A 25491-nucleotide genomic window follows, 5' to 3' on the forward strand; every position below is an offset into this window, starting at 1 on the left:
GGTTATGAAGACCCCAACACCCGAGCACTACAAGCAAGGAAGCTCCTAGAAATAAAATTTACTCAAATTTGATTGATACCTAGAGCCTCGTCCTCTGTCTGAATTGTAGAAACATGGGATAAAATACGCCTAGCCTTGAACTGAACACCTGAATCACTAATTGCAACACTATAGGTACTACCTATAATTGATTATCCCTAGGCCCTACGAACCCAATCTTGTCGAGCCTGTCGCCTGCTATGTGTGACTATAGGACAATCCTTAGCCAAATATCCCAACTAATTGCATGTATAATACATTCTACTAACTGCAACCTACTGAGATACCCTAGCAGGTATAGAATAAACCCCATAACCTGGATACTCAAAAGGCACACCATGAGAAGTCTGTTGTGAACCCTGTGCACCATGGGCACCATAACCTATCACAAGCCCGCCTGGAACCTGAGGTGCTCCCGCCATAGGTCTGGTAGGTCTAAAGTGAGGCTGACCCTCACTAGGATGATGCCTACCTCGGGGTAAGATTCCACCTCTACTGCACTAACGATGGGATCTCCTATCTCCACCTTTGTAAGTCTCCATACATACATTCTTCATAGACCTCATATAACTGACCAACTGGGGAAAAGTAGACCCAATTACTATAAAGTGCTATGATGCTAGGTGGAGCGGCAAAATTAATCCCTCAATAAATTATATAGCCATGTCTCTCTCCATAGGCAATAGTGTAGGAGCATGCCTTGTCCACTCTAAATACTCCATCACGTACTTACAAATTGTTGAAAAATCCTGTGAGGACCTACAAGTACAACCCTAGGTTGTGAACCACTCGGTGCACCCAAAACTACTCCTGCATGTGGTATATGTTCATCGAGACTAGAATATCTAACGTTGTATCCAAAAGAGTTGAGGTGGTCACTGATATTTTTGATGCTTAGGTAGTATGTGTTGATGCATTGACCACGCCGATCAAAAAGTTTGTACTATCCATGTAAAGAGGAATGAATTCCAAGAAAGTATATAGAGGTTGATCAAAGAAGTTTCACACGATAAGGAATCAAGAATGGGTTTTCCCTAAAACACCCTATAGCCTCCCAAATATAGGATATGGACGTCTCTTCATTGATCTACAGGACTCTACTAGGTACTTGCTCTTATACCGACGATACCGATGAACCTAAGTTCTAATACCACTCTGTCATGATCGAATTTTTTCACAACATGATGGAACCTACTATCAACCCACCAGTAGGTAAGCCTAACTCCACAATCCAGAAACATAGGTAATGGACAATCACAAGCTAAAGGAAGGAAACGAATAATAAAAATAAGAATAATAATAAGAAACGAAGAAAAAGAACAATACAACAAGATAACCCCAAAAACCTGGTATCAGTTGGTAGTCGAGTATTAAACTAAATAAGAAAATATAAGGTTTATATATATATACAATAATAGTGCAATTGTCTCTGAATAAAAGATAAAGTCTAGTGCAAGTCAAAACAGAGGGAGATAGGCATATCTAATCGCCAAGATCTCACCCAAGTCTCCAAATCCAAGAAATGCTCCGCATGATATCCAAATCAGCAAAAAATACCCGTACTATGATCTGTAGGGTACAAAAGTATAGTATGATTACCAACAAGTGGTACTTAGCAGGCATCGGCCGACTAAGCTCCAAAGGTAAAGCAAGTATAAAGAACATGTAAGCAAAGAGTATGTATATCACAAGTAACTAACAAGAATAATACGGAAGCCTACAACACGACATATTTGATATGAGAAAGGAAGAAAATAGGAAACAAGAAAGGAACCCAAGGACGTACCTCGTAGGGCCAGCCCAGACCTAAACACGATAGCACACTATGAAGGAGGATAACTAAGTTACAACCTACTAAGAAAAGTATACACAGATATCACATAAAGGCCCAAAGGACCACATCAACTAAATCCTTACACAAAAGATTATATAAATAAGAACAAGGATAGTAACAACCTTCAAAAAGAGACCACCCTTTATACCGCCACAAATTCGCAAATAGTCAGACAATACCTCCCGAGTCTCTGTGTGCCTAGGAGGTTCACTCATAAACAGGTAAGCCCGCACGGCATCCCATACTACCGACAGGTATAAATAACTATGCTGGTAATAAGCAATATATATATGGATTAGAGTTATGCAATAAAACCAGTTGAACTATCAGTGTCAAGTGCCTCATACCAAGATATATACACCTACTTCCAGTCCCAGCCAGGAAGTAGGACCGATGCACCTCTCTGAGATTGCTATGGGGGCTCTAGAATCGCCCTATATACCTGCCTAGTCTAGATCCAGCTCTTATATCAATATAGCTATCGATCTGTATATCTCATGTACTATCACATACAATAATGAGACCACAAGCACCTTACCCTCTAGAGCATCAAAATAGGACTAGCACATACAACCGACCTCTAACTAAGGCCTAAGGCTCAATTCTACTCCTCTAACTCAAGAATAAAGCCCAAAAGGGAGCTCAACCCTAACTGGTAACAATGAAGAGGATATGAGAAAACAGGTGCTCATCTAGAAAATCAGTAGCTCTAGATCCAACTAAAGTATAACCCCGAGAGTAAAAACACGACTAGCCATGCTAAATCGACAAAAAAAGGCATAAAAGAGTCTAACTCTAAATTCAAGAATGGGGTCCAACAATAATTTACAAGCCTAACCGGGTGAAAACCACTACACCAAGGCTCCAAAATAAGTGCTACAATAGTGAAGGACACTAACTCTCAGAAATCCCCGCCAACAATAGCTACAACAACTAAGGGTCAACCCAAACTCAATCCTAAGACACAATTCTGCCAACCACCATAAACATCAAACAAGTCACCTAATATGGCATAATCATGACCAAACTAAGGTATAATCAATAATTTTACCAACTAAACTGGATGTCCCATAAAGGCAACCTAGCCTAAGGCTCAATCGGGACAAAAAAGCAAGTAACTAGGAATCAAGCCTAACCCAACACATACAATCCAAACCATAAGTAATTTATACTAAACAATACCTCATAAAGCTCAATCAAAAGAATGAAGACCATAGCCTACCTAGAAGCAGAACATGCGCGCTTCAAGTCCACTTCTCGGTAGCTTTCCGCTCCAAAATCAACTCCAATTGGCTCTATGCTATCAAAATATTGATCATCTCGTCAATACGAATGTTTTGACATTAAAATTGCATTTTTTAAAGATAGATCCAAAATTTGTCGAAAAGGGGATTGTGGGATCCACAATGGGAATCCAAAAATTGAACCCCTAAAAAGGTTCTAAATGCATTATTCAGTTTGTACCCAAAAATAGGGCACAAATTGATGCTCAAAATGAGAGAAATCATCCCAAACAAATAATTTCACCATTAAAGCTTTAAAGATAAGCTAGGGCAACCAATTTGGGGATAAATTTACCTCAAACCAATGAAATTCACGCTCCTCCAAACATACCAACACATAGACCAATCAATACGAAGCTCTAGAACTTTGAATCACCTAATTTAAAGCTTCCTAGCTCCCAAAATCGAGAAAAGAAAACAAAGAAATGGTTGAGTTTGCATCACTGTCTTAATTAAAATACTAGTGAAATACTCTCCGTAAAAGCGGAAGAAAGGTCGAAGAATATGGAGGTTGAGTCCTCAAAGATCCATAAATGCGGCAGGGCCACCGCGAACATGGAGGGAAAAGCCATCAGGCTCCGCGAACTCGAAAGGTACCTCGTGAACGTGGAGGTCGATTCCTTAGGCCTTCACAAATGCGACCCAATTTCTACACATGTGGAGACCAAGGCCTATGGCTTCTGCGAATGCAGCCCCTGTGGCGTGAATGCAAAGGGTAAAATGGGCCTGCACTAGATTTTGCTGCAACATCAGATTTGTCAAAGTCCAAAGTCTCCAACAGGGTACTCGGGAATTCGTTCGGAATCTAGTGCGTACAAACGGACTATGCTACCCCAAATAATTAGACATTCCAAACTATACAGTGCAGTCAAAATTTCCATCCGAGGTTATATCAAAACAAAATGGGTCCCACATCCAAATATCATGTTAAACAAAAATCCATAAAAGGGCTTGAAATGAGACTGAAAGCCTCGAGACATGTATGAAAGGTCGTTCTAAAACAAATTTGACTATTCAGATCTAACCGTGCTAATAGAATTTCAATCCAAGCACATTTTCCAAAAATATTGATCAAAGTCAATGTTAGGCCAAATTTCAAAGGTAAGCACCAAAAGGCCCCAAACTCGCACCAAAGGCCTTAATACTCGCACCAATATTAATACCAGCCTAATTTGACCATTATGGAGCTGATGGAACCATCAAAATTACATTCTAAGGTCGTCTTTCTGGATTTTTGACCAAAGTCAATCATTTAAACTCCAAGAGCTTCAAAAATAGGGAATCGGGCATAAAACCCAAATGAACGACTAGGCAACCGAACTCTCAGTGCCAGCAAGTCATAAATGACTTGAGGTCGCTTCAAAAAATCTCTAAACACTTAAAAGATTGAAAAGAACGAAAATGACCTTAACTCAATGAATGCATTAAAACATGAATTTACTTCTCAATTTAATCATAAAATAAATGTTAAAGGTATTTATACTCATGCTCAAATTATTAATTAAGAGATTTCTCAAACTCAACTCGTGCTCAAACTTTTTTTCAAGTAATTGATGAAAATAATCATTCCTTAAACTCAAGCAATGCTTAAAACATTTAGATGCAAGACTCAACTAGGATTCATGTGAGTGCAAACATGAATCCACAATCTCAAAACTCAAGTCAACAAAGTATAATCAATATATATATCATAGCTTGATAAGAAATTTTATGATTAAATCAAGAATTCACTTTTAATGGGAATTGAAACTCAACCTCAAAGCTTAACTTGACTATAGGAACATGTAGGGCACGAGGACAAACATAGTCTAACATTCTGATAGCCTTACATATCGGAAACAAAGATTGACTAAGTGAAAATTGAAGACTTATATTGAAACTCTTACTTCTCTACAATGCGTGCTCTCGAAACTTCTAAGTGATAATAAGAGAAAATACATATTGGGTACTGATAAGGGGTAAAATTTAATCCTAAAATGGGTGGGTTAAGTTTGGGAAGGGTGGGAAAAAGACTAGAATGCCCCTTATTAAATAGGGTCTGGGCCGCAATGGGTGCCTTACTACGGAACATATTAGGTCATTCGTAGGAACGTTGGTCAAAAATAAGGACCTACTGGAATTTGTAATGAAGTCAACAGCCACCCTCATATGGGTCATTGGTCTAGGACGGGCCGTAGGGACTAGCTCATAGGTGCTCAGGCACTTTGCTTGGGTTTTCTGAAGGTGGACCTACGGACCCTTTTTTATGGGTCATAAGACTATCTACAGACATCCTACTAACTCGTAGGTAGGGTCCTATACTTAGGAGATGTTGAGTCACTGAGACTTTCCCACGCGCACCTCCTATGGTCTGTATGAGCTCCTACGGGCAGCAGAAGCCACTCTAGGGAGGGTTGAAGAATTATAAGTATTTGAGAGGTCTACAAATAGCCACCTATAACCCGTAGATCCTCCTATGGACCGTATATGCCACTCGTGGGCACTGGCCAGTCCACATTTCTAGCTTCTTCTCAGGTTTCCTCTAGGTTTTTGAACTTGATATGGGCTATAATAGTGCAGGGTGTTATAGTGAACCCTTGGCCTGACTGTCTACCAAGTGAAAGAATAAACTCAATAGCCAAAGGTTTGAAAAAAGTGAGCATATAAAACACTTAAATGTAAACTCATGCATCTGTTTGAAAGTAATCTCTGAAAATAATATAAACGATGTTTAAAAAAACATAATCTAAAAAGACTAAATTGCCTCAACTCTATCTATGAAATCTTTAATAACTATGAATAGGTGGTGGTATAGGCCTACGACTACCTCAAAAGAACTACTAAATACTACAAGCAATAACTAGAAAAGTGTCCTCCACAGGTAAGGAAGTCTCATTAAAAGCTGACGAACTCTAATCTCAATGGAGCGCCTATTGATGATCATGAATACCTATGTCTGCCTCATAAAATGATGCGGCATTAAAAGATATCAGTACATGGAATGTACGATATTTAATATAGCTGAATGAAATAATAATCGCACTGGATACCCAACTGAAAAGAATGCTGAAAATAACTCGACTGAAAGTAGAGTATGCAAGTGTAATGAAACCTCAAAGCTCTACAAATAAAATAAGGCAATAAATGTGAGTCTAAAAAAATAATATTTTATTTTCTTGGAAGTTTCTCTAACTGAAAACCATCACTATGAGCCTCGTGATGATACAACATACTACTCACATTGCTAGAGCCATCCAAATCCTTGCCAAAATAAGAAATGCAAACTTAACTCATGGATCCATCTAAAATTTCTTATCAGGGATTTGAGTAAGGAGTCGCCCCAAACCAACAGCATGATTCTATCCTACGTTGTCTACGTAGTTTATGGGGTTTGAGTTATCTAAACTATTACCCAAATCGATGCAGAATACTACTCCCAAAATATGCAATAATGCTTAAATAATAAAATCTCTAGAAGATACTCAAAATACTCCTCTGCAGTCACAATAGACTTTGCTTTAGCTGACTAGATCCTCTTTCTCAAACTCATTAAGCTTTCTTTAAAATAGATATGATTTTCTCAATACAAATAATATATTTGGAGCTACTCAAGTACCCTTAAAACTCATTCTCAATAATAATGTATAATACTTTAACTCACTTAAAATTTAAAAATCATGCATAATGAATAGTAATGTGAAAAGACTTGAATCAAATAATGCACTTGGGGCACTCATGTTCCCTTAAAACTCTTATTTTACTCATCACTTTGAAATACTTATACTTTAATGGAAAACAATGCATAATTATTGCAATGTAAGACCTTCACCAACTCAAATAGGGTTCATGTGAAAATTAAGCATAAATAACAATCATGAACAAGAATCATATAAGGAATCATAAGTTCAACGATAGAGAATCAAATTTAGTACAAAGAATCATAGAAACTCAAAATTCAAGAAAAGAGGGATTGGGTTAAAACCCTAGGATTAACTCTTACTAACTGAATTTAGATGTATGGCGTGAGGATAAACTCAGGTCTTACATAACTGGAAGAATAAAATTCTTGAAGAACTTAAATAATACGCTTGAACCCTACATTTTCTCCTCTTCAATCCTTATTCAAACTCTTAGAAGTGATTAGGAAATAACTTTTTAAAAATGTTTCATACCGTTTTATACGATAGAATTTTATTTCAAATAAAATTCAAAACTCCTTGTCAACATATTATTGTGGTAAAACGATTTAAAACTGCTTATTCCAAAAGATTACCTATTCATTTTAAACCCCGCACAGCCCAGCGTGGTGATATAGGATATCAAGATAAACCAATTTTCCCAAAAAGTACTCCATTACTTAATACGATACTGATTGGGACAACCCTCAAACAATAAATAAACAATCTAACAACTTGTTAGAATATCAAATAACTTTTAATAAATTAGAAGAAAGTTTAGACATGATCAAACAAAAGTTAGAACAATGCTTTTCAGAAAATCCCTTAGAATTTTGGGATAAAAATAAGATAGAAGCCAAGTTAGAAATGAAGGATAAAGATAAAATTATTAGAGTAAAACCAATGAGATATAACCCCGATGACCAAAAAGAATTCCAAAAACAGATTAAGGAATTATTAAGCCTTAGAATAATAAGACCTAGTAACTCTCCTCATAGCTCACCAGCCTTTATGGTTAGAAACCATGCAGAGATAGTAAGAAATAAACCAAGGATGGTTATTAACTATAAAAAATTAAATATTTGATGGATATTTCTTACCGCATAAAGAAAGCCTAATTAATAGAACTACTAACAAAAAGATATTTTCTAAGTTTGATTGTAAAAGTGGATTTTGGCAAATAAAAATGAATAAAGATAGTGTTCATTATACTGCATTCTCTACCCCGCAAGGGCAGTATGAATGGTTAGTCATGCCATTTGGATTAAAAAATGCACCACAGATATTTCAAAGAAAAATAGATAATATCTTTAAAGATTATAACTATATATTTGTCTATGTCGATGATATTTTAGTTTTATCCGATAGCCTTGAAGAACATTTGATACACCTAAATAAATTTACTAACTTATGCCTAGAAAATGGATTAGCACTTTCTAAAAAGAAAGCAAGCTTATTAAAAAATGAGATAGAATTTTTAGGAATGATAATTGACGGAAATGGTATTAAATTACAAAGCCATATCGTCGAAAAAATATCTATTTTTCTAGATAAATTAGTTGATAAAAAGCAAGTACAAAGCTTTTTAGGGATACTTAACTATGCCTCGGATTATATTCGAAATTTGGCTGAACTAAGAAAGCTATTTCAAGAATTATTAAAAAGGGATAAGAGCTTTGAATTTAATGAAGTCTTAATGAAAAAAGTAAATGATATTAAATCTATTTGTAAAAACTTACCAAAATTACAATTACCAAAAGATAGTGATGATTTAGTTTTAGAAACAGATGCTTCGAAATAGTGCTGGAGCGGAGTATTAAAAAAGATAGATTATGATCTTAATAAAAATAAGATAGGAGAAAGTCTATGTAGATATTGTTCCGGAACTTTTTCAGATACACAAACTAGATATCATATTAATGAAAAAAAAAATATTAGCCGTAGTAAAAAGTTGTCAAAAATTATATTACTTTTTACTACCAAAATGATTTACTCTTAGAACTGATAATACACAAGTAAAGGCTTTTGTTCATAATAATCTTTCGTCAAAACTAGAATATAAACGATTTATTAGATGGCAAATGCTTTTGTCTGAATAGTCTTTTGATATTGAAATTATTCGCTCTAATAAAAATATTGCAGCAGATTTTCTCACCAGAGATGGAAAGAATTAAAGACCATCTTCAAGATATTGATAAAGGATTTAAAGATATTCAAAAGGCACTTTCAGATATTATCGAAATTGCTAATTTTGATTGTGAGCAACTGATAGCTGACAAATTAATCAGCGTATGTGCCCAGATAACGTCCCAAATCGGACTATGCAGTGATTCTTATGATATTATTAATAGCTTAATAAAAGCTCAAAAAGATGATAATACCTCTACAACTACGGAGGAAAAAGATAAGATGTCTTTTAGACCCCAATTACCTAAAAAAAGAATTACATTGGGAACAATGAAAGAAAAGTTTGATAAATTACTCCCATTTGATGGAGAAAACTAGGAAAAGATAATGAGAGATTTATTTTCTCTCAAGACAATACCAAATCGATACATTGATTGTATTGGGATATACCCCAGAATTAATTATCTACAAGATTCTTCTCCTCAGGAGATTATATATTGGTATGATTTCGGAGCTGTTAATTCCATTTATTTAACAACTCCCAACTTTCTCGAAATTAGCCGATTACCATCTTGGGTTCAAGATGGCGTAAAAGATTGTTATTTGAATAATCCCACAATCACGGTGAAAGATATACTGGTCCTTAAGTTTATTTCTTCCGGACCTGATTATTATAAAGAAGAAAGATACCCCGCATATCACTTTAGGCAAATTGGCAAAGTCGATGATTTTAATATTATTAATAATTATCAAGAGAAATCTTTTGTACGCTTCTCAGAAAAAGATGTTCATTATCGACGAGCAATCGGTCTAAGGATAGTTCTTCAAAATATGGAACATAGTTTCAAAAGAGGATTCAGGACCTATGGAGGAACGAAAATACACTCCTCCATTATGATTGCCCCTGCTAAAACTACACCACCATCGGCAAAAAGATATATGCAAACCAAGATAGACCTGATTAATAAGGGAATTATTAAATCAAGTCCGCAGGCACAACAACGATTATGTGAAATGAGAAAGCACGTCAAAGGGACGTGTGAATTCTGCTCTCCGAGAAAGGAAAAGATAATTAAAGATGTCATGTCCACATCATCCGAATAAATTTCTGACGTGTGGAAAAAGAGATAAGGATCAACATGTAGAAGATAAGGATTCATTTTGATAAGATAGAGACACATTTGTCATTTTGTGATAGGTGGTCCTACTATCTTGGCTACTTTGACAAATGGAAGAAGAAGATAGAAATAGAAGAGAAGATACGCAAGAAATCAAGGATAGAAGAAAAGACAAAGAAGAAGATAGCGACATTTATCTAACCTTTTGTCATTTTGTAATAAGATATGATAGTGACTAATAGCTAATATTTTGTCATTTTGTAAGTAAATAATATGTGTAGAAAAAGATGACACTATTGTTAGATAGAAAAGTCTTTAGAGATTTAGGATAAGTATAATGTCATTATCAAGTTATTTTCTAATTTTGAAGTCCGTAGTTGAAGTCCGTCTCCTTCATCTATAAAAGGAGATAGTTTGTAACACAGAGAGGCATCGATCAGAAAAGAACCTCAAATATTTTCCTCTCTTTTGTAAAATATCTCAACTTTCAAGATATGAATAAAAACTAAGAAGTTTTTGAGTTACTTTCTTGAGCAAATATTATTATTACTGTTATAATCTTTTTCCTTTTATAAAAAGACAAGTCTCCCCTTCCATATCACCCTTATGTCATATATGGTTGTAAAATTTTCTTTTATTATTCCTTTTGTAAAAAGGTTTTTGATATCGTGTATATCCTTTCTTTTTGTAGTATCTAGCTTTTCTCTTTTTAAAATATTTTTTCTTAAAGAGTTTTTTTTTCTTATATTTTCTTTTAATCTTTTTGTAGTAATAAGGATTTTCACATCCAATCATTATAGGCATTTTAGGATTATCACAACATAAACTTATTTTCTTTCTTAATCCTTTTGTTGCTTTAGCTAATATGGCATCTGCACACCATGTACTAAGACTATCTTTTAAATGAGTTATTCTTTTTCCTAAAGTATCGGCTGTTCCGGGATTATAAGTATCTATTAACTTTCTACCCCAAGGGTCTGGTATCTTAGTAAAAAACATCGGTAAATATATTTCTGTATTTTTACCTCTGTTGTAAACATAGTAATAATAATCTTGAAAGACACAAATATATTTATCTATTTCACACATATCACATAATTGTAATCTTAACAAAGCAATTTCGTATTTTTTAATCGTTGCAGGGTCTTTTAAAATATTACCTTCTCCGGCAAATTCTAATCTTATAGCTTCGGTAGCTCTTGTAATTAAATTAGCAATATTATCATCGGCACCAAAGATATCATTTCGAGTGGCATCATTTAAGTTTTGCCAAAATCTTAACACACTATTTAATAGACTTCGTTCTATAAAATGTTTAGTGGTTCCATAATCCATTTTGTTTACTGTTACTGCTATCCTTAAAGAAGTTTCCCATTTATCTATAGCTTCTTCAGTATTATTAATACAATCTAAATCTAGATATATTCCAAACGGATTAATCGCTTCAGTTTTCATTGATCCTACTGGAGTGTGACTATCTTTTGTTCTTATTGCAGCATTTATACCTGCATAAGCCCTAGAGGGTTTATTAAAACTTGTTCGGCTGGTTTCAGCCTGAGTAGGAAGCTCAGTAATATTGGGATTAAAATCTACTTCTGGTTTGACTGAATCCATTTTTAAATTTATCATATCACCTTCATTTTTTAACTGGGTTCCTTTTATATTTATTATAAGGCTATCTATTTCTGAATTTTCGGAATCGGAGCTTACCATTTTAAATTATTTCCTCCGTATCCTTCAGGTATTTTTATTTTTGAAACATGGGATCCTATAATATCTAAGGTTTTATTTATAGGTTCTTTATCAATTTTTATTTCTTTTTGATCTAGTATTTCTTTTAAAGCTTGAATCTCTTTAACTATTAAATTTCCAAAATAAATTATCGTTCTTTGTATTTCATATAAATCTTGCTCTATTTTTAGAGGATCTTTCTCATTCAATAATTTATAATTGGATTTATTTTCCATTTTATCCTAGACTAGCTATCTGATTTTTGAAATAATAGTTTCTTAGTAAATTTATATTATGATTTTCATTTATTATATCTTCATTATTAGCAAGTATTTTTTCTTGTACTCTCTTTATCTGTTCGGACATGGTAGGATCTAATTTTTGTGAATATCTTTTAAGAGCCTCATCTTTTATCTTAGCATTTTTTAAATTTCTTAGAGATGTCCAATATAATCGGTGATCTAACCTTATCTCTGCGAAGGAGGGTTGTCGTTTCATTATCCTATACTTGAAGAATGAGTTTCAATCTCAATTTTAATAAGTTTTATATTATCCGTTAGTCCTTTTATAACTTCATCATGATCATCTAGAATTCGTTTTGTCCTAATTATAGAATCTAGCTCGCTTTTGTTATCTTTTAACATTAAACGTAATAATCTTTTGCATTTTTCTTTACTGTTTTGGGTATCTTTTAAGTGTTTTCTAAACTTCCACAAGTAATTATTATCTATTTTTATATCTGCAAAAGTAGGATGTCTTTTTATTCTATATCTATATCATTAAAATTTTCATAGCACTTTAGTGAGTTAGTTATTCTATCAAATTTATCTTCACTGTTTTCTTGTCTAATCTTTATCTCTAAAGTTGAGCCAAATTTTGAATATAATCTGAGGCATAGTTAAGTATTCCTAAAAAGCTTTGTACTTGCTTTTTATCGACTAATTTATCTGGGAAAACAGATATCTTTTCGACGATATGGCTTTGTAATTTAATACCATTTCCGTCAATTATCATTCCTAAAAATTCTATCTCATTTTTTAATAAGCTTGCTTTCTTTTTAGAAAGTGCTAATCCATTTTCTAGGCATAAGTTAGTGAATTTATTTAAGTGTATCAAGTGTTCTTCAAGGCTATCGGATAAAACTAAAATATCATCAACGTAGACAAATATATAGTCATAATCTTTAAAGATATTATCCATTTTTCTTTGAAATATCTGTGGTGCATTTTTTAATCCAAATGGCATGACTAACCATTCATATTGCCCTTGCGGGGTAGAGAATGCAGTATAATGAATACTATCTTTATTCATTTTTATTTGCCAAAATCCACTTTTACAATCAAACTTAGAAAATATCTTTTTGTTAGTAGTTCTATTAATTAGGTTTTCTTTATGTGGTAAGAAATATCCATCAAATATAGTATTATCATTTAATTTTTTATAGTTAATTACCATCCTTGGTTTATTTCTTACTATCTCTGCATGGTTTCTAACCATAAAGGCTGGTGAGCTATGAGGAGAGTTACTAGGTCTTATTATTCTAAGACTTAATAATTCTTTAATCTGTTTTTGGAATTCTTTTTGGTCATCGGGGTTATATCTCATTGGTTTTACTCTAATAACTTTGTCTTTATCCTTCATTTCTAACTTGGCTTCTATCTTATTTTTATCCCAAAATTCTAAGGGATTTTCTGAAAAACATTGTTCTAACTTTTGTTTAATCATGTCTAAACTTTCTTCTAATTTATTAAAAGTTATTTGATATTCTAACAAGTTGTTAGATTGTTTATTTATTGTTTGAGGGTTGTCCCAATCAGTATCGTATTGAAGTAATGGAGTACTTTTTGGAAAAATTGGTTTATCTTGATATCCTATATCACCACGCTGGGCTGTGCGGGGTTTAAGGACAGCCGGTACATTCCCTAGCCTAATACTCTAGTGAGCCACAATCGAAGCATCCTGAAGCTGAGCGACCCTTGATAACTCATCCGCAGTAGGAATAAAGCAGACTTGATCCCCTCGAGCTCTGCCCTACGGTGGAACTCCCCGAACGGGGCTGACTACCCTCAACTGCTGGCAGGGTGGCCTGAATCGGCCGGTTGGACTGACCCTGCTGGTACCTATCCTGCTAGAATCGCTGGCGGGGCCTGTCATAACTATCATGGCCCCTAGATTGGAACCCATTGTAGCTACCCTGATGCCTGGGTCTCTTATCGCTTCCCCCTTGGGCCTGACGATGAATAATATCGATCTTGCGGGCATGATCCACCACATCCAGAAAAGAGCAGCCCACAGAAACCAAGTGCTCAGTCCCCACCTTCAGGTAAGGTCTCAATCCGCGCAGAAAAACATCATACCCTCTCTTCCTCAGTAGGTAGAATCATAGTGGCATGTTGGGAAAGCTGATGAAATCTGGCCTCGTACTCCGTAATTATCATGTGACCCTTCTCCAACCGAGTAAACTGATCCGGGAGTCGGTCCCTAACACTCCTAGGGATGTAAAGAGCCAGGAAAGCCTCTGAGAACTGGGCCCATGTCAATAGTGGTGACCCAGCTAGCCTGGACTGCAAATAAGAGCGCCACCACTGTCTAGCTGCCCCTCTGAACTGGTGAGCAGTGATGTCGGTGCCTCTGGACTCCACAAGACCTAAGGAATGGAGCTGCTCCTGACAGGTAGTCAAGAACGCTATGGCATCCTCGCCAATAGCTCTAGAAAATGTCGTGGGTGACAGCCTTCTAAATACCCCTAACATCTTCTGATCCTGTAATGACATCACACCCTCCAAAACTGTTAGAGGGGGTGCAACAACTGGTGGAGGCGGCTGAACCTCAGGTGCTGACTAGGTGGACGGATCCCGCGGTGCCGGTATGCATGTTACTGGGGTCGAGGCCTGTGGTACAACCCCTATAGCTATGAGGAGCTGCACAATCGCTGCCTACAGTGCTGGGGTCATAACTGGTGCAGCTGGGGGCTGTGCTGGTGGTGGTGGTCCCTCTAGCTGAGTAGGAATAGGAGCGTCCTGATGCTCCTCTACTAGCTTCGGCTCTATCTCTGGGTCGGGATCTAGTGCTGCTCCCCTACCTACTCTATGGGGCTGGCCTCAAGGCCTACCCAGAACTGGTGGGTCATCATCTCCAATAGTACCGCGCGTACGAACCATTCCGATGAAAGAGCGAAGAAAATGAGATTTCAGGAAACCAATAAGACACAAGAATGCACGAAATGAAGCAACATAGAAATCATTCCTAATGACATCCTGTAGCCTCTCGAAGATAAGTTACGGACGTCTCCGCACCCATCCGCGAGACTCTACTAGACGTTAGCTCTGTACAAGTGAGACCAATGAACCTGGCGCTCTGATACCAACTTGTCATGACCCAATTTTGTAAGTCATGATGGCACCTACTATAACCCTCTAGTAGGTAAGCCAACCCGTCAACCCAGAACTTCAAGTAATGTGTTTGAAGGCTAAAACTATATAAGAGCATTGAATTATAAAAGTAAACAGAATGAATAAGCGGAAGTAAACCAAAACATGTTTTAAATAACTAAAGATCCCTCCCAGAACCTGGAAGTCACAAGTACAGAGCTGCTATAAAATAAAAGACGAGTACAAGTCCCGAAAGTGGACCAGACATATATATACAATAACTGGCTAGTCTCAAAAGGCAAAAGACGGGCCATCCATTCTGAAGGAGACAGAAGTGATCCAAAAACGCCAAGTTATCACCCTAGTCTCTGAATCTGACTGCAACAAGCTCGATCTATTCGTGACAGTAGCTGGTACTCGGTCCTGCATCACGAAAGTAGATGCAGAGTGTAGTATGAGTACCAAGACAACAGGTACCCAGTAGGAATCATAGGCCAACTGAGCAGAAAAGGTGAAAACAATATGAAAAAGAGGAATAAGCCTAAATAGGAATCAACATAAGCATCTAAAGTGAAAAGAGTACTATCTACGAGAGCTACAGCTAACTATACCCAACTGGGCCCCCATAAGCCCAGCCGGGACACTCGTACGCAAGTTAAATAAAAACCCGAACGAACCCCCATAAGTTCGCCGAGTACACAGAATAGCTACAACTACCAAGGCTAGGAACCAAGAATATGCGATGTCAGGAACCGAAGTACTGTATCATTTCCAAAACCCAGAATCTCCAAGAGTCAATCGATCTAGGGGTGAGTTAGGGGTCGAGGCCGGGACTGGGACCCAGATGCTCGCCCGAATATTCAAAGTGGCCAAGGCCAGGACTGGGTACCCGGATGCTTGCCATAATACATAAGTGCGGGACTGGATACCCGGATGCTCGCCGTAATACATCGGTACGGTCGAGGCCGGGACTGTATACCCGGATGCTCACCATAATACATCGGTATGATCGAGGCCAAGACTGGATACCCGGATGCTCGTCATACTAGTAAGTCGGCAGAGGCCGGGACTGAGTACCCGGATGCTCCCCGATAATTCAGAACGGAGGCCGGGACTGGGTACCCGAATGCTCCCCGATAATTCAGAACGGAGGCCGGGACTGGGTACCCGGATGCTCATAGATAATTTATCCTATGGTTTCGAATATATCCTTTCCAACTAATCAACAACAGTACCGAGAATTTCCTCCCCAATGTGTCAACTGATATGCCGCCAAAACTTGAACCGGAGTCGAAGCCAAATGATCATGAATTCTAGTATTGCCAACGCATCTCAAAAGTTATGACTATATCGAGTTATGGGTGGGAGTGTTATTAAGAGCAAGGGTATCGCCTAGCTAAGGCCAACTACTAGGCACTAGCCCGCTACACCATTCTACAGGGATCTAAGTCCATCGGAGCGACGCCAGGCATATAAAGCAAGTTTACATCCTATACTAAGGCCAACATACTCCACAGTATCAACAACATGCTCATTCAACTCTCCTTATAATACTAACAAATAACGATAAGATACACATGCTTCTAAATACCTGAAAAACCTGATAACAAGCCTAAATCATGATTTCTAACACCTATACTAAGGCCAACATACTCCACAGTATCAACAACATGCTCATTCAACTCTCCTTATAATACTAACAAATAACGACAAGATACATCTGCTTCTAAATACCCGAAAAACCCGATAACAAGCCTAAAACATCATTTCTAACACCTGAGATATACAATTAAACTACCCAACCAAAATCCCAACTATTTCAACATGCTTTCACATATTTCAACTCAATCTAAAGAAAGGTAAACCGTAGCCTACCTGTAGGCTAAACACGCGAGCTTTAAATCACTGTGCTGGAGCTTTTCCCTTTCGAACGACCTCGGAACGCTGCCAAACTATCAAAAATAGAACCACAACGTCGATACGGTCGTTTAGACACTAATTTCATAACTTTTGGAAATGGACCAATTTTTGGGTCGAAAACGGGAATTGTGGGACCCACATACGAAATTCTAGATTTGACCCCCAAAACAGGTTCTAAACGTCACTCCAAGCTCAAAAATCAGATTTATAATACAATTCGGGGTGGGAAATTACGCAAGACGATCAAACAACCAAAACTCATAAATTCGGACTAAAGGACCAAAAATGGCAGCATCGAAATCAGTAGATTCTGGAAATACGAGACTCTTTCAACCCAAACAAATTACACTATGATGATCCTTGCGAAAAACCCCACAATCTAGCCTCAAGAATCACTCAAAACGAAGTTATATTGACCAAGATACACTCTTTCAAAATTCAATAAAATTTCATTCCGAAAATCACTAAATCTGCAGCTAAAAATCAATTTATTACCTCGAATGACGTGCCAAAAACAGATTCTGAAACTTCCACGATGTTCTCCTTAAATTTCCACGCAAGATAGCCTCTGGAATCACCCAAATCGGATTTATATTGGTCAAGAAATAACTTGTCAAAGTTCTTCAAAAATCCATTCCGAAAATGGATACTGCTGCAAATAAAATCACGATTTTTACCTGAATCGAATGCTCCAAATCAGTTTTCAATCTCTCCAATGCGTTCTCCACGAAAAACCTCACAATTTTGCCTTTTGAATCACCCAATTTGGAGCTCTAGAACTCAAGAAATGAGGGTTCAAAGTTGAGGAGAAAAAATCTGAAAATCTGGTGCAAAATCTGCACTATTGCACCAGATTTTTCTGGTTTTCCATTATTTAAAGTCTCCGAATGGACCCTTGGAATTCGTTCGGAATCCGATAAAGATAAACCAGATATGCTACCCTACTAAATTCGATATTTCGGACTCAATGACGCATTCAGAATTCTCATACGAGGTTATTATAATAAAAAGTGGGTCCCACATTCAAGAGTCATTTTAAGTCATATTTCACAGCGGGCCTCGATATTAGTCCGGAAGTCTCAAAAAGCGAACGAAAGGTCGTTCCTGACCAAAATCAACATTCCAGAACTAACTGCGATGTCAGAATTTTTATTCGATCGCGTTTTCCAAGAATGTTGACCAAAGTCAACTATAGGCTAAATTTCAAAGTCAAATGCGCCAAATGGCCCCAAACTCGTATCAATTGCCTCGATAGTCATTCCAAAAGTGTTACTAGCCTAATTTGGTCATTCCGAAGCTGATGGAACCATCATAATTTGAATCCGAGATCTCGTTAACCCAAAACTCGAAAAGTCGCAACTAAACTAACTTAGGCCTTTAAAATACCAAAATGGACTCGAGACCTCTAAAAAATCAAACAACACTTCTTCTAGACCAAAAACCATCTCCTGAATCCAACGGAGTTGTCGGAATTCCATTCCGAGCATCAAAACTCCAAAAGTTGACCAAAGTCAAACCTTGCCTTAAAGTTCTTCAAATTCTCAACTCAAGGCCTCAAATCTTCGTTACAGCTCCAAAACTGATTCCGTAAAGTCTCCTAAGCCTATTTCGACATTTCGGAGCTGCTGGAATCGACGGAATTCCATTCTGAGACCCGTAGCTCTAATTGACCCCAAATACCACTTTTTAACACTTAAAGCTTATGAAACTCAAAATTTCCAAGGACTTAACTTTTCATAGGATTTTCTAAAAATCAACACCCGATAACAATTAGAAATGACTCGGGGCATCTAAAGGGAGGGGTAAAATAGTCATTTTACAAAATTCCAAAAATGACCTTGAGGGTCATTACAATATCCACTACTAAAAGAACTTTCGTCCGCGAAAGTAAAATTACAATCACTCTCTAGAGGCACGAAAGGACGAGGGTTTTGGACCTGCATGCTTTGCCTAAATTTTAGACACCCTCTCGAGTTGAACAACGCCATCACAGAACTTAGGCTGAGAAGAAAATCCTCAATTTCACTTCCAACTCCAAAAACTCCTTCAGTCCTTTCTTGGGCTCCAACTCTCACTCGTTTAGCTCGAACTTGACTCAAAACACTGGATTTCAATTGAGGACAACCAAAATAAACCAAAACCACCGAATTGAGTAATACACGACCATGGCAGATACAACTCACTCAAAATTTCAAGTATTTGTCTTTTGTTTCCAAATCCTTTTCTCCAAGCCACTAAGGGCGTTCTACCAATCCTTACCTATCTCAAAAACCTTCAACGCAATTCGAAAATTGCCTATCAAACCATACAACACCAACCTCTAAGGAGTTACATACTCTACCTGAACATATGAGGATGAAAACAATCAAAACAAGGACACCCCGCGCAAAGCCCCAAATCCCAACCTCAACTTGAAAAACCAAGAACTCAAAATGAAACTAATGTTCTGGAACTGAACACTTCTTAAGCTTCCGAAAGCTTGACTCACACTCCTCGGACCACACAAAGGGATCATCCAGGCGAGTCAAATGGATCAATGGTGATGCAATGGTGGAGAAACCCTCGATGAATCATCGATAATACCCAGCCAATCCAACAAAGCTCTGAATCTCTGTAACAGATGTGGGCCTAGCCCAACCACGAATAACCTTAATCCTTGTCGGATCCACCCTGATACCCTCTCTGGACACCACGTGTCCTAGCAAATGCCACAGACTCCAACCAAAACTCGCACTTTGAGAATTTAGCATAAAGTTGCTGGTCTCTCAAGGTCTGGAGCACAACCCTCAAATATTGCACGTGCTCCTCTCTACTCCGTGAGTATACTAGTATATCATCGATGAGTACAATCATAAAAGAGTCAATATAAGGACTGAATACTCGAGTCATAAGGTCCATAAAAGTTGTTAGGGCATTAGTAAGTCCAAAAGACATCACAAGGAAATCGTAGTGGCCATAGCGAGTCCAAAATGCAGTATTACGAATGTCGGCTTCTCTAATCCGCAACTGGTGGTAGCTAGACCTCAAGTCAATATTAGAAAACACGGTCGCACCCTGAAACTAGTCTAATAGATCATCGAAACGAGGCATGGGGTAACGGTTTTTCACTGTCACCTTGTTCAGCTGCCTATAATCAACACACATCTGCATAGTCCCATCCTTCTTCTTAACAAATAGGATGGGTGCACCCACAGAGACACACTCGGGCGAATAAATCTCTTACCTAAAAGATCCTCAAGCTGCACACTGAGCTTCTTGAGCTCTGCGGGGACCATACGGTAAGGTGGTATAGAAATAGGTTTAGTGCCCGGCTTCCAAATCTATGGCAAAGACAATATCTCTCTCTGGGGGTAGGCCAGGTAGGTCAGTGGGGAAGACATCAGTATACTGTCTAACCATAGGGACTGAATCAATAGTAGAAGCCTCGCTGGACACATCACAGACATATGCTAAGTACGTCAAGCACCCAGACCTAACTAGCCGTTGGGCCTGCATAAAGGATATGATCCCAGTTGGTGAGCGAATATAAACACCCTGCCACAAGACCGGGGGAATACCAGGCATGGCTAATGTAACGGTCTTGGCATAACAGTCCAAAACCGCATGATGAGGGGATAGCCAATCCATGCCCAGAATAACATCGAAGTCCAGCATATCAAGTAAAATAAGATCTGCTCGAGTCTCATGCCCCTGAATAGTCACTGCACAGGATCTACAAACCTGATCCACTACTAAAGAATCCCCTACCGGGGTCGAAACATGTAACGGGACCTCAAGTGACTCATAAGGAATACCCAAACGTGAAGCAAAATATATAGACACATAGGAATACGTGGAACCTAGATCAAATAAAGCTGAAGCAATCTGCTGACAAATAGGATAGTTCCTGTGATAACATCATCTGATGCCTCAGCCTCTGCCCTCGCCGGAGCAGCAGAGAAGTGGCCCTGTCGGCCTCCCCCATGAACATTCACCCTACCAACTGACCTGCCTCCTCGGGAACCTCCTCGAATACCCTGCTGACCATCGTCGTGGCCGTGACCTTGATCTATACCTCCTAATGGTGGTGCTACTACCAACGATCTAGGACAGCCGGTACATTCCCTAGCCTAATACTCTAGTGAGCCACAATCGAAGCATCCTGAAGCTGAGCGACCCTTGATAACTCATCCGCAGTAGGAATAAAGCAGACTTGATCCCCTCGAGCTCTGCCCTACGGTGGAACTCCCCGAACGGGGCTGACTACCCTCAACTGCTGGCAGGGTGGCCTGAATCGGCCGGTTGGACTGACCCTGCTGGTACCTATCCTGCTAGAATCGCTGGCGGGGCCTGTCATAACTATCATGGCCCCTAGATTGGAACCCATTGTAGCTACCCTGATGCCTGGGTCTCTTATCGCTTCCCCCTTGGGCCTGACGATGAATAATATCGATCTTGCGGGTATGATCCACCACATCCAGAAAAGAGCAGCCCACAGAAACCAAGTGCTCAGTCCCCACCTTCAGGTAAGGTCTCAATCCGCGCAGAAAAACATCATACCCTCTCTTCCTCAGTAGGTAGAATCATAGTGGCATGTTGGGAAAGCTGATGAAATCTGGCCTCGTACTCCGTAATTATCATGTGACCCTTCTCCAACCGAGTAAACTGATCCGGGAGTCGGTCCCTAACACTCCTAGGGATGTAAAGAGCCAGGAAAGCCTCTGAGAACTGGGCCCATGTCAATAGTGGTGACCCAGCTAGCCTGGACTGCAAATAAGAGCGCCACCACTGTCTAGCTGCCCCTCTGAACTGGTGAGTAGTGATGTCGGTGCCTCTGGACTCCACAAGACCTAAGGAATGGAGCTGCTCCTGACAGGTAGTCAAGAACGCTATGGCATCCTCGCCAATAGCTCTAGAAAATGTCGTGGGTGACAGCCTTCTAAATACCCCTAACATCTTTTGATCCTGTAATGACATCACACCCTCCAAAACTGTTAGAGGGGGTGCAACAACTGGTGGAGGCGGCTGAACCTCAGGTGCTGACTAGGTGGACGGATCCCGCGGTGCCGGTATGCATGTTACTGGGGTCGAGGCCTGTGGTACAACCCCTATAGCTATGAGGAGCTGCACAATCGCTGCCTACAGTGCTGGGGTCATAACTGGTGCAGCTGGGGGCTGTGCTGGTGGTGGTGGTCCCTCTAGCTGAGTAGGAATAGGAGCGTCCTGATGCTCCTCTACTAGCTTCGGCTCTATCTCTGGGTCGGGATCTAGTGCTGCTCCCCTACCTACTCTATGGGGCTGGCCTCAAGGCCTACCCAGAACTGGTGGGTCATCATCTCCAATAGTACCGCGCGTACGAACCATTCCGATGAAAGAGCGAAGAAAATGAGATTTCAGGAAACCAATAAGACACAAGAATGCACGAAATGAAGCAACATAGAAATCATTCCTAATGACATCCTGTAGCCTCTCGAAGATAAGTTACGGACGTCTCCGCACCCATCCGCGAGACTCTACTAGACGTTAGCTCTGTACAAGTGAGACCAATGAACCTGGCGCTCTGATACCAACTTGTCATGACCCAATTTTGTAAGTCATGATGGCACCTACTATAACCCTCTAGTAGGTAAGCCAACCCGTCAACCCAGAACTTCAAGTAATGTGTTTGAAGGCTAAAACTATATAAGAGCATTGAATTATAAAAGTAAACAGAATGAATAAGCGGAAGTAAACCAAAACATGTTTTAAATAACTAAAGATCCCTCCCAGAACCTGGAAGTCACAAGTACAGAGCTGCTATAAAATAAAAGACGAGTACAAGTCCCGAAAGTGGACCAGACATATATATACAATAACTGGCTAGTCTCAAAAGGCAAAAGACGGGCCATCCATTCTGAAGGAGACAGAAGTGATCCAAAAACGCCAAGTTATCACCCTAGTCTCTGAATCTGACTGCAACAAGCTCGATCTATTCGTGACAGTAGCTGGTACTCGGTCCTGCATCACGAAAGTAGATGCAGAGTGTAGTATGAGTACCAAGACAACAGGTACCCAGTAGGAATCATAGGCCAACTGAGCAGAAAAGGTGAAAACAATATGAAAAAGAGGAATAAGCCTAAATAGGAATCAACATAAGCATCTAAAGTGAAAAGAGTACTATCTACGAGAGCTACAGCTAACTATACCCAACTGGGCCCCCATAAGCCCAGCCGGGACACTCGTACGCAAGTTAAATAAAAACCCGAACGAACCCCCATAAGTTCGCCGAGTACACAGAATAGCTACAACTACCAAGGCTAGGAACCAAGAATATGCGATGTCAGGAACCGAAGTACTGTATCATTTCCAAAACCCAGAATCTCCAAGAGTCAATCGATCTAGGGGTGAGTTAGGGGTCGAGGCCGGGACTGGGACCCAGATGCTCGCCCGAATATTCAAAGTGGCCAAGGCCAGGACTGGGTACCCGGATGCTTGCCATAATACATAAGTGCGGGACTGGATACCCGGATGCTCGCCGTAATACATCGGTACGGTCGAGGCCGGGACTGTATACCCGGATGCTCACCATAATACATCGGTATGATCGAGGCCAAGACTGGATACCCAGATGCTCGTCATACTAGTAAGTCGGCAGAGGCCGGGACTGAGTACCCGGATGCTCCCCGATAATTCAGAACGGAGGCCGGGACTGGGTACCCGAATGCTCCCCGATAATTCAGAACGGAGGCCGGGACTGGGTACCCGGATGCTCATAGATAATTTATCCTATGGTTTCGAATATATCCTTTCCAACTAATCAACAACAGTACCGAGAATTTCCTCCCCAATGTGTCAACTGATATGCCGCCAAAACTTGAACCGGAGTCGAAGCCAAATGATCATGAATTCTAGTATTGCCAACGCATCTCAAAAGTTATGACTATATCGAGTTATGGGTGGGAGTGTTATTAAGAGCAAGGGTATCGCCTAGCTAAGGCCAACTACTAGGCACTAGCCCGCTACACCATTCTACAGGGATCTAAGTCCATCGGAGCGACGCCAGGCATATAAAGCAAGTTTACATCCTATACTAAGGCCAACATACTCCACAGTATCAACAACATGCTCATTCAACTCTCCTTATAATACTAACAAATAACGATAAGATACACATGCTTCTAAATACCTGAAAAACCTGATAACAAGCCTAAATCATGATTTCTAACACCTATACTAAGGCCAACATACTCCACAGTATCAACAACATGCTCATTCAACTCTCCTTATAATACTAACAAATAACGACAAGATACATCTGCTTCTAAATACCCGAAAAACCCGATAACAAGCCTAAAACATCATTTCTAACACCTGAGATATACAATTAAACTACCCAACCAAAATCCCAACTATTTCAACATGCTTTCACATATTTCAACTCAATCTAAAGAAAGGTAAACCGTAGCCTACCTGTAGGCTAAACACGCGAGCTTTAAATCACTGTGCTGGAGCTTTTCCCTTTCGAACGACCTCGGAACGCTGCCAAACTATCAAAAATAGAACCACAACGTCGATACGGTCGTTTAGACACTAATTTCATAACTTTTGGAAATGGACCAATTTTTGGGTCGAAAACGGGAATTGTGGGACCCACATACGAAATTCTAGATTTGACCCCCAAAACAGGTTCTAAACGTCACTCCAAGCTCAAAAATCAGATTTATAATACAATTCGGGGTGGGAAATTACGCAAGACGATCAAACAACCAAAACTCATAAATTCGGACTAAAGGACCAAAAATGGCAGCATCGAAATCAGTAGATTCTGGAAATACGAGACTCTTTCAACCCAAACAAATTGCACTATGATGATCCTTGCGAAAAACCCCACAATCTAGCCTCAAGAATCACTCAAAACGAAGTTATATTGACCAAGATACACTCTTTCAAAATTCAATAAAATTTCATTCCGAAAATCACTAAATCTGCAGCTAAAAATCAATTTATTACCTCGAACGACGTGCCAAAAACAGATTCTGAAACTTCCACGATGTTCTCCTTAAATTTCCACGCAAGATAGCCTCTGGAATCACCCAAATCGGATTTATATTGGTCAAGAAATAACTTGTCAAAGTTCTTCAAAAATCCATTCCGAAAATGGATACTGCTGCAAATAAAATCACGATTTTTACCTGAATCGAATGCTCCAAATCAGTTTTCAATCTCTCCAATGCGTTCTCCACGAAAAACCTCACAATTTTGCCTTTTGAATCACCCAATTTGGAGCTCTAGAACTCAAGAAATGAGGGTTCAAAGTTGAGGAGAAAAATCTGAAAATATTCTGCACTGCTGCAGATTTTCTGGTTTTTGCCACAATTTAAAGTCTCCGAACGAACTTTCGGAATTCGTTCGGAATCAGATAAAAATAAACAAAATATGCTACCCCACTAAATT

This window comes from Solanum dulcamara, chromosome 1 (genome assembly GCF_947179165.1).
Source record: "Solanum dulcamara chromosome 1, daSolDulc1.2, whole genome shotgun sequence".
Taxonomy (NCBI): Eukaryota; Viridiplantae; Streptophyta; class Magnoliopsida; order Solanales; family Solanaceae; genus Solanum; species Solanum dulcamara.